The sequence below is a fragment of the Equus asinus genome, chromosome 2 (assembly GCF_041296235.1).
Source record: "Equus asinus isolate D_3611 breed Donkey chromosome 2, EquAss-T2T_v2, whole genome shotgun sequence".
NCBI classification, from domain to species: domain Eukaryota; kingdom Metazoa; phylum Chordata; class Mammalia; order Perissodactyla; family Equidae; genus Equus; species Equus asinus.
Genome location: NC_091791.1, coordinates 82,936,289 through 82,949,249, shown reverse-complemented (window position 1 = coordinate 82,949,249; position 12,961 = coordinate 82,936,289). Strand labels below are relative to the sequence as shown.

Genomic DNA, 12,961 nt, shown 5'->3' with positions numbered 1-12,961 from the left:
ATCAAAGAACACTGTTTCTCAGTTTTAATTTTGAAAAGTCTTTCACATAAAGTAATAGATATTAAGTTCTGAAAAATCTTAAACAACAGAATACATATGGCAAAGATTCATGAAAACCCAATTTTGCAAAAAATTCTAGAAATTGCAGTATTTACCCATATCTCTGTTTCTCCAGGATCCATTTTGTTGTCTTTCAAATATCTCCATACTTGGAAATTTTTAAACACAAATAAAAACTCTAAGTGGTTATATAGATTGACAGAATTGAAGTAACTCAAGTTTCATATAAAGACACACAGAGAAAGACAACAAAATGGTAAAAAAATATAAAAATTAAGAAAATCCAGAACTAGGGAAAAGAGAAATAAGAGGGAGAAGTCCAGCTAAGAAGGAAAAGTCGTGCTGAGTCCCTATGCACTGATGTAGTTGCTAGAGTTGAGCTGTAAATTTAGCTCTACATGCTTGACTTCCTGGCAGCCAAAGGAAAAAGGGAGATGTGGCCAGTTATGGCATTCACATTGACGGAAAAGAAGCCACTGTGGGAGAACCTCAAGGACAGCTCCTTGTGAACCCTGCAGAGGATTCGTCTCAGGGACTAGCCAAGTCTACTGAGGGAGAGAGAGAATTACAGGACTGTTTCACTCTGCTTTTGTTTGCCCCACATATTGGTTTCAGACCTTAAGAAAGAGGTAGCAGGGGTTGCAGAGGTGCTGTGAACTACCATCAGAAAGTAAGTGATCCCAAAAGACTAATTTTACTAAGAAATTAAAAAATTTGTGTTTAGCACATTTTAAAACTGAGGTTAGATAAATGGCAATGCTTAATCCAAAGGACTAGATCAAGAATAATGAAGAAGACAAAGGAGAGAGTTGGGTGGCAAGGATGGCTTAACGTTCCTTTGAACTCCACATTTTGTCCCCACCCCAAGGGCTCCACCTGCCACGAGCCAGCTTCAGCTCTGGGGTGCCGGCTGCACAGACCTGTGTGTAAATCCTGCCTCCAGGGCTTTTTCCCTGGTGGTCACGGAAGACTGGCTCTCCACAGACTACCTTCCTGCCAAGAACACAGAATGATATGGACAAGACATGGATATGGACAAGATGAGAAACTGAGAAGTTGAGCAGGGCTTCCAGGAGTCTTACGGGGCTGGGGTGACAAAAAGGGAATTCAGGGTCCAGCACGGAGGAAAGGTGAGCTTAAATACCTCCAGCTTTCAGTTGAGATTCCCCCCAAAAGGGTGGATTCAGGAAGAGATCAGCCTGCAGAAAGCCTGAATGATTTTTAAAGAGCTCAGTCCTTGACTGGATTTATGTGACGTAAAATGAAGCAACACATTTCTAAACAACCCATGAGTCAACATAGAAATCACGATGGAAATTAGAAAATATTTGAATGAAAAGGTAATAAAATTAAAACATATCAAAACTTATGAGATGCAGCCAAAGCATGCTTAAGAGAAATTTATAGCCTTAAATGTGTCATTAGAAAAGAAGAAGGGCTAAAGACGCAATGAAAGAAGTTTCCATATTTAGATTTTAGTAAAAGAATAGCAAATTAAACCTTAAGATAATCCCAGGATGGAAATAATAAACAGCAGGAATCAGTAAAGTAGGAAACAATAATACAACAAACCAAACCAACTGAGCCAAAAATTGTCCTTTAAAAAGACTAATAAAATTGATAAGCTCCTGACCAGACTGATTTCTTTAAAAAAGGATTTGGTATAAATAATTAACATCAGGAATGAAAAAGAAGACATAATCGTATAGCGTACAGCTATTAAATAAGGTAAGAGGCTGTTTTGAACCAATTTATGGTCTTATATCTATCAAAATAAATGAAATCCATAATGAATAAATCTTGCCGCAAAGATAACTCCAGGACCAGAAGTCTTCACCAGCAAATTCTTCCAAATATTTAAGGATGAAATAACATCAATCCTACACAAACCCTTGCAAAGAATAGAAAGCAAGTGACCTCTCGACTCATTTTTGAGAACTATGTTACCTTAATATCAAAACCTGACTGGGAACAAAAATTACAGGCCGTTTCTTCCTCCTTAACGTGGATGCTGAATCCTAAACACAATATTATCAAACAGGATACAGTCCAGGCCTCTATAAATAGGATGTACATCACAACATAAAAAAGATAATATATCACAACCAAGGTGGCGTTTATTCCAGGAATGCAAGATTGTCTCAAGAGTCAAAAATCAATCAATGTAGTCTACCACAGAAACAGAATAAAGAAGAAAATCATCAATCAACTCAATGAATTCACAAAAAGTATTTGATAAAATTAAATCCCTAGTGATAATAAAAGGAAAAAAAGAACTCTCTTAGGAAACTAGGAATAGAAAGGGAATACCTTACTATGATGGAGTATCTATAAAATTACCTCTAGTAAATATTATACTTAAAGTTCAAATATTGATACCTTTCTTTCAGTATTGAGACTAAAAGAAGGATTTTCCCTGTCTCCTCTTCTATTCATTATCGTTCTGGAGGTCTTAGCCTTTGCAATAAAGCAAGACAAAGAAATAAAATTTTAAGAATTGAAAAGAAAGAAGCAAAACTGACATTATCTACACACTACATGATTGCATATGTAGAAAATAAAAACTAATGTATAGAAAAACTATCGGAATTAATAAGTAAATCAAGCAAGGTGGTTAGATAAAAATTACCAATAAATGAGTCAACAGTATTTTTATATAACAGAAACAAAAAGCAGAATCCAAAAAGAAAACATTGATAAACTGAACTACATTAAAATTTGTACCTTCTGTTCATAAAAAAAATAATAACGTTAAGAGAAGGGAAGCCACAGAGAAGAAGATATTTGCAATCCAAATAACCGACACAGGACTCATATCCAGAAAACATAAAGAACTCCTATATATCACGAAGAAAGACAGTCAATTCAATAGAAAGATGGACAAAAGATCCAAACAGGCCAAGAGATATCCAAATGACCAACAACATTTGAAAAAGTGCTCAATTTCATTAGTCATCAGGGAAATGCAAACTAAAATACATTCACCAGAATGGCAAAAATAAAAAAGACCAACGACATCAGGTGTTGCTGAGGATGTGGATCTGCCCAGACTCTCATAACTATTTCCTGGGAGTATGAATTGGTATAGCCACTTTGCAAAACTCTTCAGCAGTATCTACTAAACCTGAGTGTATGTGTACGCTATGACCCAGCAATTTCATTCCTTGGTGTATACCACCCAAAAATGTATACACTGAAAGACATTCCAAGCAGTATTATTTGTAAAAGCACCAAATTAAAATCTACCCAAATGACCAGCAGCAGATAAATGTATAAATAAATTGTGGTATATCCATACTGTGGAAATTTTTACAGCACTAAAAATGAAAAAGCTACTTGTATCCTTAATACCATTAGCTCAGTCTGACAGACAAAAAAACTGAGTGGGGAAAAAAAGCCAGATAAAAGAAAGCATAACGTACAATTCCTTTTTTTGTTGTTGCTGAGGAAGACTCACCCTGAGCTAACATCCATGCCAATCTTCCTCTGTTTTTTAGTATGTGGGCCGCCAGTACAGCATGACCACTAACAGAGGGGTGTAGATGTGCGCCCAGGAACTGAACCAGGGCCGCCGAAGCAGAGTGCACTGAACTTAACCGTGAGGCCACCAGGGCTGACCCATGTACGATTCCATTTTTATAAAATTCACAACAAGCAATCTAATCTTTGGTGACAAAAATGATTACCATCAGGGAAGAGGTGATTATTGGAGAGACCATGAAGGGATTTCTCTGGTGCTGGTAATATTCTCGCCTTAAGGTGATGGTTGCACAGATGTGTGTACATTTGTGATAATCCGTTAGGCAGCACACTACAGCTTTCTTTATGGACATTATACTCCAATCCTAGAAAATTTATTTACTTGCTGTCTGTGAGACAGGGGCAAGTTACTCAACCACATTAAGTTTCTGTCCTCCTCTGTAAAATGGGTATAATAATAACTACCTCAGAGGATTATTCTGAGATATGAATGAAATAATGCTCATGAAAAGAACGGCACAGGGCGAGCCTAATCAACAGTAGCTGCTTTGTTATCACTATTGAGGATCTCAGCCATTTCACTGTTTACTTCTGGGACCATCCTGGGTGGCTGCCTGCAACAGCAGCCAGTCCTTTCCTGGGCACACCAGTCAGCAGCAAACCCGGGATTTTTCAAGGCCTCCTGGGATTCCAGCCCCAAACTGTTCACAGGCCCCAGGTCCTCACCCTCACAGAAAGATCAGCTGCTTGGGGGTGTGATTAGAATGGGGGTGGAGATTAAGCTTCTGTTGTCCCAGACAGTCCAGGCCTCTAGCCTCCCCATGGAGTGCCAGAGCCAGGCCTTCAGGAGGCCCAGAGAAGGGAAATGAGGTCATCTGATCAGAGGAAGTCCTAAAGCTGAGGCTTTCATGAAAGAGGGAGGGTGTCCAAGGAAATTCCAGCCTGGGAGCTTGGGTGACAGCGAGTTCTTATGGAATGGCGCAATGGAGCCCCTTGGTGATAATGTGCATGTTGTGATGCATCCCAAGGAGCACACGGACTCCACTCATCCTGGATGCCAGCGGGGGTCTGCGGACTCAGCTCTTTTCTGAAAGTCATGGGAAATCATTAAATATGGACTACAACTTTTTGCCAATTCACCTTTTCTTAAATGTTGCCGTTTTCATTCCTGCCTTTTTGACGCAGAGTCCCTCTCTTAGGCCAACTTCGCAAGCTACGTCTTCACTTTGAGAGGCAGCATCTTCAAACCCAGAGTTTGCCCAAATCTTTCCAGATTATAACAATCACCTGGGGTGCTGCTAAAAATACAGATTCCTGGGCCTGAGCCCAGACTCACGGAATAGAATCTTTAAAGAGGGAGGCCTAGGAATCTGTAGTTTAAAAAAAAAAAACCCGGGTGGTTCTGATAATCACTCAAATGGGGAAAACCATCCTCCAAACTGGTGGTTCCTTCAAATTCCCAGAAACCTCTGGCAACTCCTCCCACTTGGCATCCCTTCCCTTTTAAAATTTTTATCCAAGTTTCTCTTTTTCTATTCAACAAGCTCTCCTGTGGTTGTTCCAACCTCTGTCCACCCCAAGTTATCTAGCTCTTTCTTTTCTTCAGACCCTGAGCCTCAATTTGGAGCCGTGGACCCTACCTGCATTCCCATGATGCTGAGACAATGCTGTCCACCCCAGCTTCACACCCCTACCTGGGGGGATCTGGCTAAATGACATAATGTGTAACTCTGAATAAAACGGATTTCTTTCGAGAATTTTGGGATGATTGGTGACACAATCGGGTAACCCAAAGCCATCCTGTAAAATCACTACAAAATTCCAAAACAGTATTTTGAGAGTCACAAACACTATCACTAACTTTGCCCCAAAACACCACAAAATGTCAGGTAAGAGTACTTTTTCTAGTCACTATTTCTCAGTAATCATTTATTCAGGGGCTACTGCTCAGAATTAGGAGTTAGAATGTCTGAGTCTTAGTTCGAGTTCCATATTAATCAGCCATGGGAGAAATCTCCGTCTAATTGGGTTTCTTCATCTTTACTCTGCACAGGTGAAATGGTTTACCTACTTTCCAGAGTTTTATCGTCAAATGGGGCCAGGGAAAAGGCCAGGAGCCTGGATGACAAAGGTTTAATTGAATGAATGAATAGATGAGTGAGTGCATGAATGAGTGGTGCTACATTAAGAAAGACTTTTATTAAGAATAATTAAGAACAAATGTTGGATCTTTAAAAACATAAATCCCATAAGGTATGAGGCTGAGAGCCTCTGAAGTGGTGCCTAATTTGGAGATGGAGTTCTGCCAGGAGAATGTTCCTCTCCACCAGTGTCTGTGCTGACCCTCTGTGCAATGTGCTGTTGCCCGAAAAGACACGTGGGCGATCTTCACTTGGGTTTCTATTCTTTTGTCTCTCAGTGCATTGTCGGGCTGGGACTGTCAGGGAGCAGAATTTGGTGACAGCTTTTGGGTTTGGTTTGCCAATGAGAACGTTTGGCTGGGTGTGGGGTTTCCATGGTGTAGCTGGCCCATGGCCTTGAATTTCTTCCGGTTTCAGTGGTCCTACTGCATTACCCAAATGGCCTCTTGCAAATGGTGCCTCACAAAGGAGAATGTGTGTGTGTGTGTGTGTGTGTAAGTGTGTATGCATGCACACATACAGAGGACAGGCCTCCGAGCACCAGTGTCTTGGATGCCTGGCCTTTAAAGCAATAGGAGATCATCCTCAACACCATTGTAAACACGCCTTGAGCACTCACTACATGCAAGGCGTCATTCTAGATGTTATGAAAAATGCAACGAGATATGGTACCTTCCACAGCCTTCAGAAGTTTATGGTCTAAGTTAGCCCATAAAACATACATACATGGTTAATCCACCCTATCCCATTTATATCAGTCAGCTTTCTTGGTTGCATGCCTTAGAAACCAACTCTGGATAATTTAAGCAGAAAATGGAATTATTGGGAAGGCTAGAGGACCAGGCTTAGTAAATAGGTGTAAACCCAGGGAGTCAGGAAGCAGAAATAACCTTATGCCACCAATGGACACAGAGTGATTGCTGGGCTGCCTCCACCACAGCTGGCCACTCTCAGTTCTAATCTCGTCATCTCTGCATCATTAGTTCATTCACTGAATAAATAATTTAGTAGGAGGCAGGCACTGTTCTGGAACTGGGGATTCAGGCATGAACCAAAAAGACAGAATTCTCTGCCCTCCTGGAGCTTGCATCCTAGTGGGGTCATCTCTCACTCATGCAGGTTTGGCCATGCTGTGTCATATGCTCTTGCTCCAGCTGCTCTGTGCCCCACAGTGAATTCCTTCAACCTAGGAGGAGGATATAGATACTGGCAGCTAAAAAACGATAGCTTCCAGTAAGTTCCAATCAAAGCCTGGGTAATGAACATAGAAGTGTTCAGAAGAGGCCAAGCTGTCTTCCACGTGGAGAGGCACAGGGTGGCCAGGCATCTGGAATGGGCCTTGGGGAAGTTAGTCATTTTGGGGGAAAGGGTGTGACTAAAGGCCCAATTGGGAAAGTCTGCTCTGAGCTCACTGTGTTAGAAGAATTTCACAGAATGTGACTGCAAAAATATATAGACCAAAATGCCCATCCTTGAAGGACTGGGAAGAAGAGTGTTTGGCCAGCAACTGCTTGAGACCATGGAGTTGAAAGAGCAGTTTGAAGTAGATGTGAAGGAACTGCTCACAGCTGACCTCCTTCCTACCCGGAAGTAGCCGGTCTAAGTCCTCATCGGATGCAGAGGGCATATTGGAACCAAGTGGTTATCATGGCACTGGCGATAACAGTGGAGATTCCAGACTCTGAGAGCAGAAATCAGTCTGCAAAAGAATTCCTTGCCCTTCGACAAGAAAGGGATATAATGCCACCAGAAAAAGAGAGGCAGAAGCCAAAAAGTTTAATTTCATCTTTGTGTCAATTTGTTGTTCCGTAAAATGGAGATACTAGACCCTTCCTTGCCAGAAGCAAATGGATGTTGATGATAAACTGAGATAGCTGTATCATGAGGAGGGCACAGGGTGTGAGAAGTCATGGGAGTTGGTATCGCAGCCACGATTTACTGGCTGTGTGACCTTGGGCAAGTCACTTAATTTTTCTGAGTCTGTTTGCTCATCAATAAAATGAAGATAGTAATTCTTGACAGGTGCTGTAGAGAACAAATGAGATAATGTATGTGAAAGTCCTTTATCAATTATAAAGTGCACTACCAGTGTAAGGAACTATACTTACTATCCTACAATAAATGTATGTGGCTGTTATCAGTAAACTACAGTGAAGAGTGTTGAAGACGTTCATTAAATAACTGATTCCTCCTGTTCCTTCCCCTGCGTTACACTTGGCTGCTGGCCTCCCCTGCAAAGGTCCTGCTGTGACCCTGCTTCCCTCCAAAATAAGCTGGTGGCCAGAGTGCACCGGAACCCTTTGAGCTGCATGCTCCCTGGGCTGGTGTGGAGGTGATAAATCTTGTGTATTGACCCAGGAAAAAGCCCTGGCAACAAAGCCCAATTTATTATCTTAATAAATCTCAAATGGTTCCTGCAGCAAATTCCTAAGACTGTGCAAAGCATCACAGTCCCCAGGAAGAAAAAGGGAGGGCCTGGCTGGACCAGAGCTAAACCGTGCCCATTGGGCCTGAGCAAAGTTAGAGTGCGCCCAGCTGACCACATGAAACAGACCCTATGAAATGCAGATGTCTGGTGGGGCTGGGCTGTTTTTCCCCATAATTTAAAAGCCTTCCATGTCTGCTACTTACATACAGACTCCTTCCTTCCCAAACCGCTTGGCTCAGTGGGTTAGAGAGGGTGTTTCAGGGCAGTTGGGTAGCAGCACATTGTGGCGGCTGGATTTTTTAACATCAGCCATCCTCCTCCACTGCTACGAAGAATTGCCGCATAGCCCATCTTTAATGTTTAAATTAAAGTGAATTAAAATTAATTTTGTTTGGGGAATTCTGCAGCTCCCTCTTGAGATAAATGGAAACACCCTGGGGTGCTGTAAAATTGAGGTTAGCAGTTGCTGTGTTGGAGTACTGTGCTAATGAGGTGAAGGTCAGGGGTTCAATCCCCATGTGAAGGGAGCAGTTAATTTTGCTCTGCCTCATGGCCTCAGATTCCACCCTTAACCCTGGCCATCTGCCTCAAAGATGAGCCACTGGCCAACAGCAGGACAAAGTGAGATAGAAGGACCAGATCCATGCAAATCCATCAAGTCTGTAGAAAGACAACCCAAAGCATGACCTGTGGGTAATGTGCCAGGATTTTCAATTTTGCCATTGAGAGCACTATTACATTATTACTTTATGTTAGAGCAAACACATAAAAATATGGAAGGGTCCAAAGAACCAGATGTCATGGAGTCCATGATCTCTGAGCATTACTCTTAGTCCCCAAGAGTTTAGCTAACTTGTTAGAGGGATAGCTTAATAAACGTGATGTGTATATGATGGTCACACAGATTCTTGTTTATCCTTAAGAGGAGGAGAAGTGGTGTGGATGTCTACAAATGAAAGATAATACAAATATCACTCATATTTAGTCTGGAATAGATGATACAATTTAGGGACAACAGATTGCCCTCCTAATTTTGTTTCTCTTTAGCTAGTAGTAATAGTTGTTTGCATTCCCTGAACATGCTGACTGATGGCAGGAAAGAAAGCCCAAATGGTCCACTGGATGAGGAAAGGGAGGCAGTCCAGGATTAAGCATTTGTAAGGGATAATCCACAGAACAGAGATAATCCATCTCCATAAATCAAAAGTTAGCTGTATCCTGCTAATTATTGACTTACCATCGTCCTTGTTAGAAAATAGAATTTTGGGTCACTTAGATTTCTCCAGTTCTCTCTCCTACTTTCTCTCTTGTATATCTATGTTGTACTCATTCCAAGAGGCCAGTCTAAGTGCCACCTCTGGCCATGTCATTACTGGCCTCCTTTATCTTGGATCCTCTGCAGACTGACAGTATATGCTAAGTTGTGGAATGGAAATTGTGTCCCCTTAGTGATTGAAGGCATGGGTCAATTTTTAAGCTCCTATATGTCTTGCAGGGCCTAGCACAGCACTGAACATACAGTGGGTGCTCAATAAATAGCATGCCCATTGACTGACTGATTTCACTAAGGAGTTTGGAATAACCAAAGAATTACTGTCCTCCCCCAAATTTGACAAAATTCAACACTCATTCATTAGGAAACTTGTATGCTTAAAAGGCTGATGAAAAAAACAAAGATCTAAATAACCAGAGAGATATACCATATTCATGGATTGCACACAGTAAGGTTCAACACAGTAAAAATGTCAATTCTCCTCAAATTCATATACAGGTTAACTCAGTTCCTATCAAAATCTCAACAAGTTCTTTTTACATATAGACAAGATTACTACAAAGTTTATATGGAATGACAAAGAAATTAGAATAGCTAAAATGATTTTGAAAAGGAATAATGAAGTAGGAGGAACCAGTCTACCCAATTTTGAGATTGATCGTAAAGCTACCGTAATCAGGGCTGTGTGGTATTAGTGAAGGGATAGACACATAGATCAATGGAAAAGAACAGTGAATCCAGAAATAGATCCACACAAATACGTCTAATTGATTTTGAATAAAAGTGCAAAAGCAATTCAATGGAGGAAAGATTGCCTTTTCAACAAGTGGTCCTGAGAGAGTGATATCCATAGGTGAAAAAAAAAAGAACCTCAATCTAAAGTCTCACAACTTTTACAAAAATTAATTCAAAATGTGTCATGAATTTATACATAAAACTATAAAAGTTATAGAAGAGAAAAGAGAGAGAAAGTACTTGAGATCTTGGGCTAGGCAAAGAGTCCTTAGACTTGATACCAAAAGCACAATCAGCGAAAGGAAAAATTGATACATTGGACTTTATTAAATTAAAAACTTTTGCTCTGTAAAAGATCCTATTAAGCGGATGAGAAGTTACACTACAAGCTGGGAGAAAATATTTGCAAACCGTCTACTTGATAAAGGACTTGTATCTAGAATATATACAGAACTCTTAAAACTCAATGGTAAAAAAAAATCAATTAGACAATGTTTCTCAAGAAATATGAAAAACATTTCATATCTCATAAGCACATAAAAGGATTTTCAAAATTGTGGGCCATTAGGAAAATACAAATTAAAACCACATTAAGATATCACTACATTCCTACCAGAAGGGCTAAAGTAACAAACAGTGACAACACCAAATGCTGGCAAGGATGCAGAGAAACGGGATCACTCATACATTTCTAATGGGAATTTAAAATGGTATAGTCACTCTGGAAAACAGTTTGATAGTTTCTTATAAAACTAAACATGCAACTACCATATGACTCAGCAATGTACTCCCGGGAATTTACCTCAGAAAAATGAAAACTTATGTTCACACAAAAAACCTGTACATGAATGTTTATAGCAGCTTTATTCGTAATAACCCCAAACTGGAAACAGTCCAGGTGTCCATCAACAGGTGAGTGGTTAAACAAACTGGAACCTCCATACCACGGAATACTACTCAGCAATAAAAGGGAACAAACTATCGATACAGGCAACAACCTGGATGAATCTCCAAATAATTATACTGATTGGAAAAAGTTAAGGTTACACACTGTATGATTCAATTTACATAAAATTCTTTTTTTTTTTTTTTGAGGAAGATTAGCCCTGAGCTAACATCTGCTGCCCATCCTCCTCTTTTTGCTTAGGAAGACTGGCCCTAAGCTAACATCCCTGCCCATCTTCTTCTACTTTATATGTGGGATGCCTACCACAGCATGGCTTGCCAAACGGTGCCATGTCCACACCCAGGACCCGAACTAGTGAACCCCAGGCTGCCGAAGCAGAATGTGCAAAATTAACTGCTGCGCCACTGGGCAGGCCCCACTAAAACTCTTTTTTTTCTTTTTTCTTTTTCTGAGGAAGGTTAGTCCTGAGCTAATATCTGCTGCCAATCCTCCTCTTTTTGCTGAAGAAGACTGGCCCTGAGCTAACATCCATGCCCGTCTTCCTCTACTTTTTTTTTTATATGTGGGATACCTGCCTCAGCATGGGTGCCAAACAGAGCCATGTCCACACCTGGGATCCGAACTGGTGAACCCAGGGCCGCCGAAGTGGAATGTGTGAACTTAACTGCTGCACCACCGGGCCGGCCCCTATATAAAATACTTGAAATGACAAAATTATAGAAATGGAGATTGGATTAGCAATTGTCAGGAGTTAAGGGTGGGGGAAGTAAAAAGAAGTGGATGTGGCTATAAAAGACCAACATGAGAGACCTTTGTAGTGATGGATGTCCCATATCTTGACCATATCTGTATCGACATCTTGATTGTGATATTGTACCCTAGTTTTAGAGATGTTACCACTGGGGGAAACAGTAAAAGTTACACAGATCTCTCTGAAGTATTTCTTACAAATGCATGTGAATCTACAATTAACCCAAAATGAAAAGTTTAATCAAAAAATAATCATCTCTCAGGCCAGCCCGGTGGCATAACTGTTTGGATAGTGGCCTGGGGTTTGCTGGTTTGGATCCCAGGTGCAGACCTACTCGCTGCTTATCAAGCCATGCTGTGGTGGCATCCCACATATAAAGCAGAAGAAGATGGGCACAGATGTTAGTTCAGGACCAGTCTTCCTCAGCAAAAGGAGGAGGACTGATGGCAGATGTTAGCTCAGGGCTAATCTTCCTAAAAAATTCATCATCATCATCATCATCATCATCTCTCATTTGTCTATGCCAGAGGCAGATGTCACACACCCAGAGATTCACATCTGTTCAGATCACCATGATCTGGCCTTACTCTCATCCTCATAATATGCTCCCTCTTAGACTCCTCACGTAGAAATGACATGTACCTAGGAATAGGCAGGCTGTGCCAGCAATTGCACCAAAATGGCAATACGCTAGGAGAAGGGATTTGCCAGCACGAAAACTTTGGGTAGCTATGATGGCCATGAGGGTATGGATTTAGGGCAGGGAGTCTAAAAGTATTTTTACCAAGAATAAGGGCCGGGAACCTTTCTGGGGCTCAAGGCCATGGCTTGGCTAAGCAACAAGGCTAGAGTTAAGGTCATGCTAGGCAAGAAGAGCCATTCGCTTACTCATCTCCTCCTTCACTCAACAAATATTTAGTGAGAAATCCCAAGGAGCCAGACACCAAGACAAGTGACCAAGACACAGATACGGTCACTTGGATTTCACTGTCTATTAGCAAGAGTGCTGGGGAGCACTTTGAAGGACTTTTCCAGACTTGAATAGTCAGATAATGTGAGGAAGTGACATGGGAGCTGAGATCTGACAGATGAAGTGTCTCATGGAGGGGAGGCAGGATTCATGCAGATCACATGGGTCCCATGGTCCTAAGATGAGAAGTTAAGGGCTATCGGCACAGACTGGGTT

The 12,961-nt window shown here is 41.2% G+C and overlaps 1 long non-coding RNA gene across 2 annotated transcripts in view; it reads left to right on the top strand.

Annotated features, from left to right (window-relative positions):
- LOC139041329 (uncharacterized) overlaps positions 1-12,961 on the top strand; it is a 77,429-nt gene that overhangs the window by 59,312 nt on the left and 5,156 nt on the right. Inside the window, exon 3 of one of the 2 annotated variants that reach the window (XR_011496264.1) lies at positions 5,147-5,278. The exons of the other annotated variant lie outside the window; for it this stretch is intronic. This is a non-coding gene — a long non-coding RNA (uncharacterized lncRNA). Of the gene's footprint in view, positions 1-5,146; positions 5,279-12,961 lie in introns of those variants that run through there. 2 annotated transcript variants of the gene reach the window in all.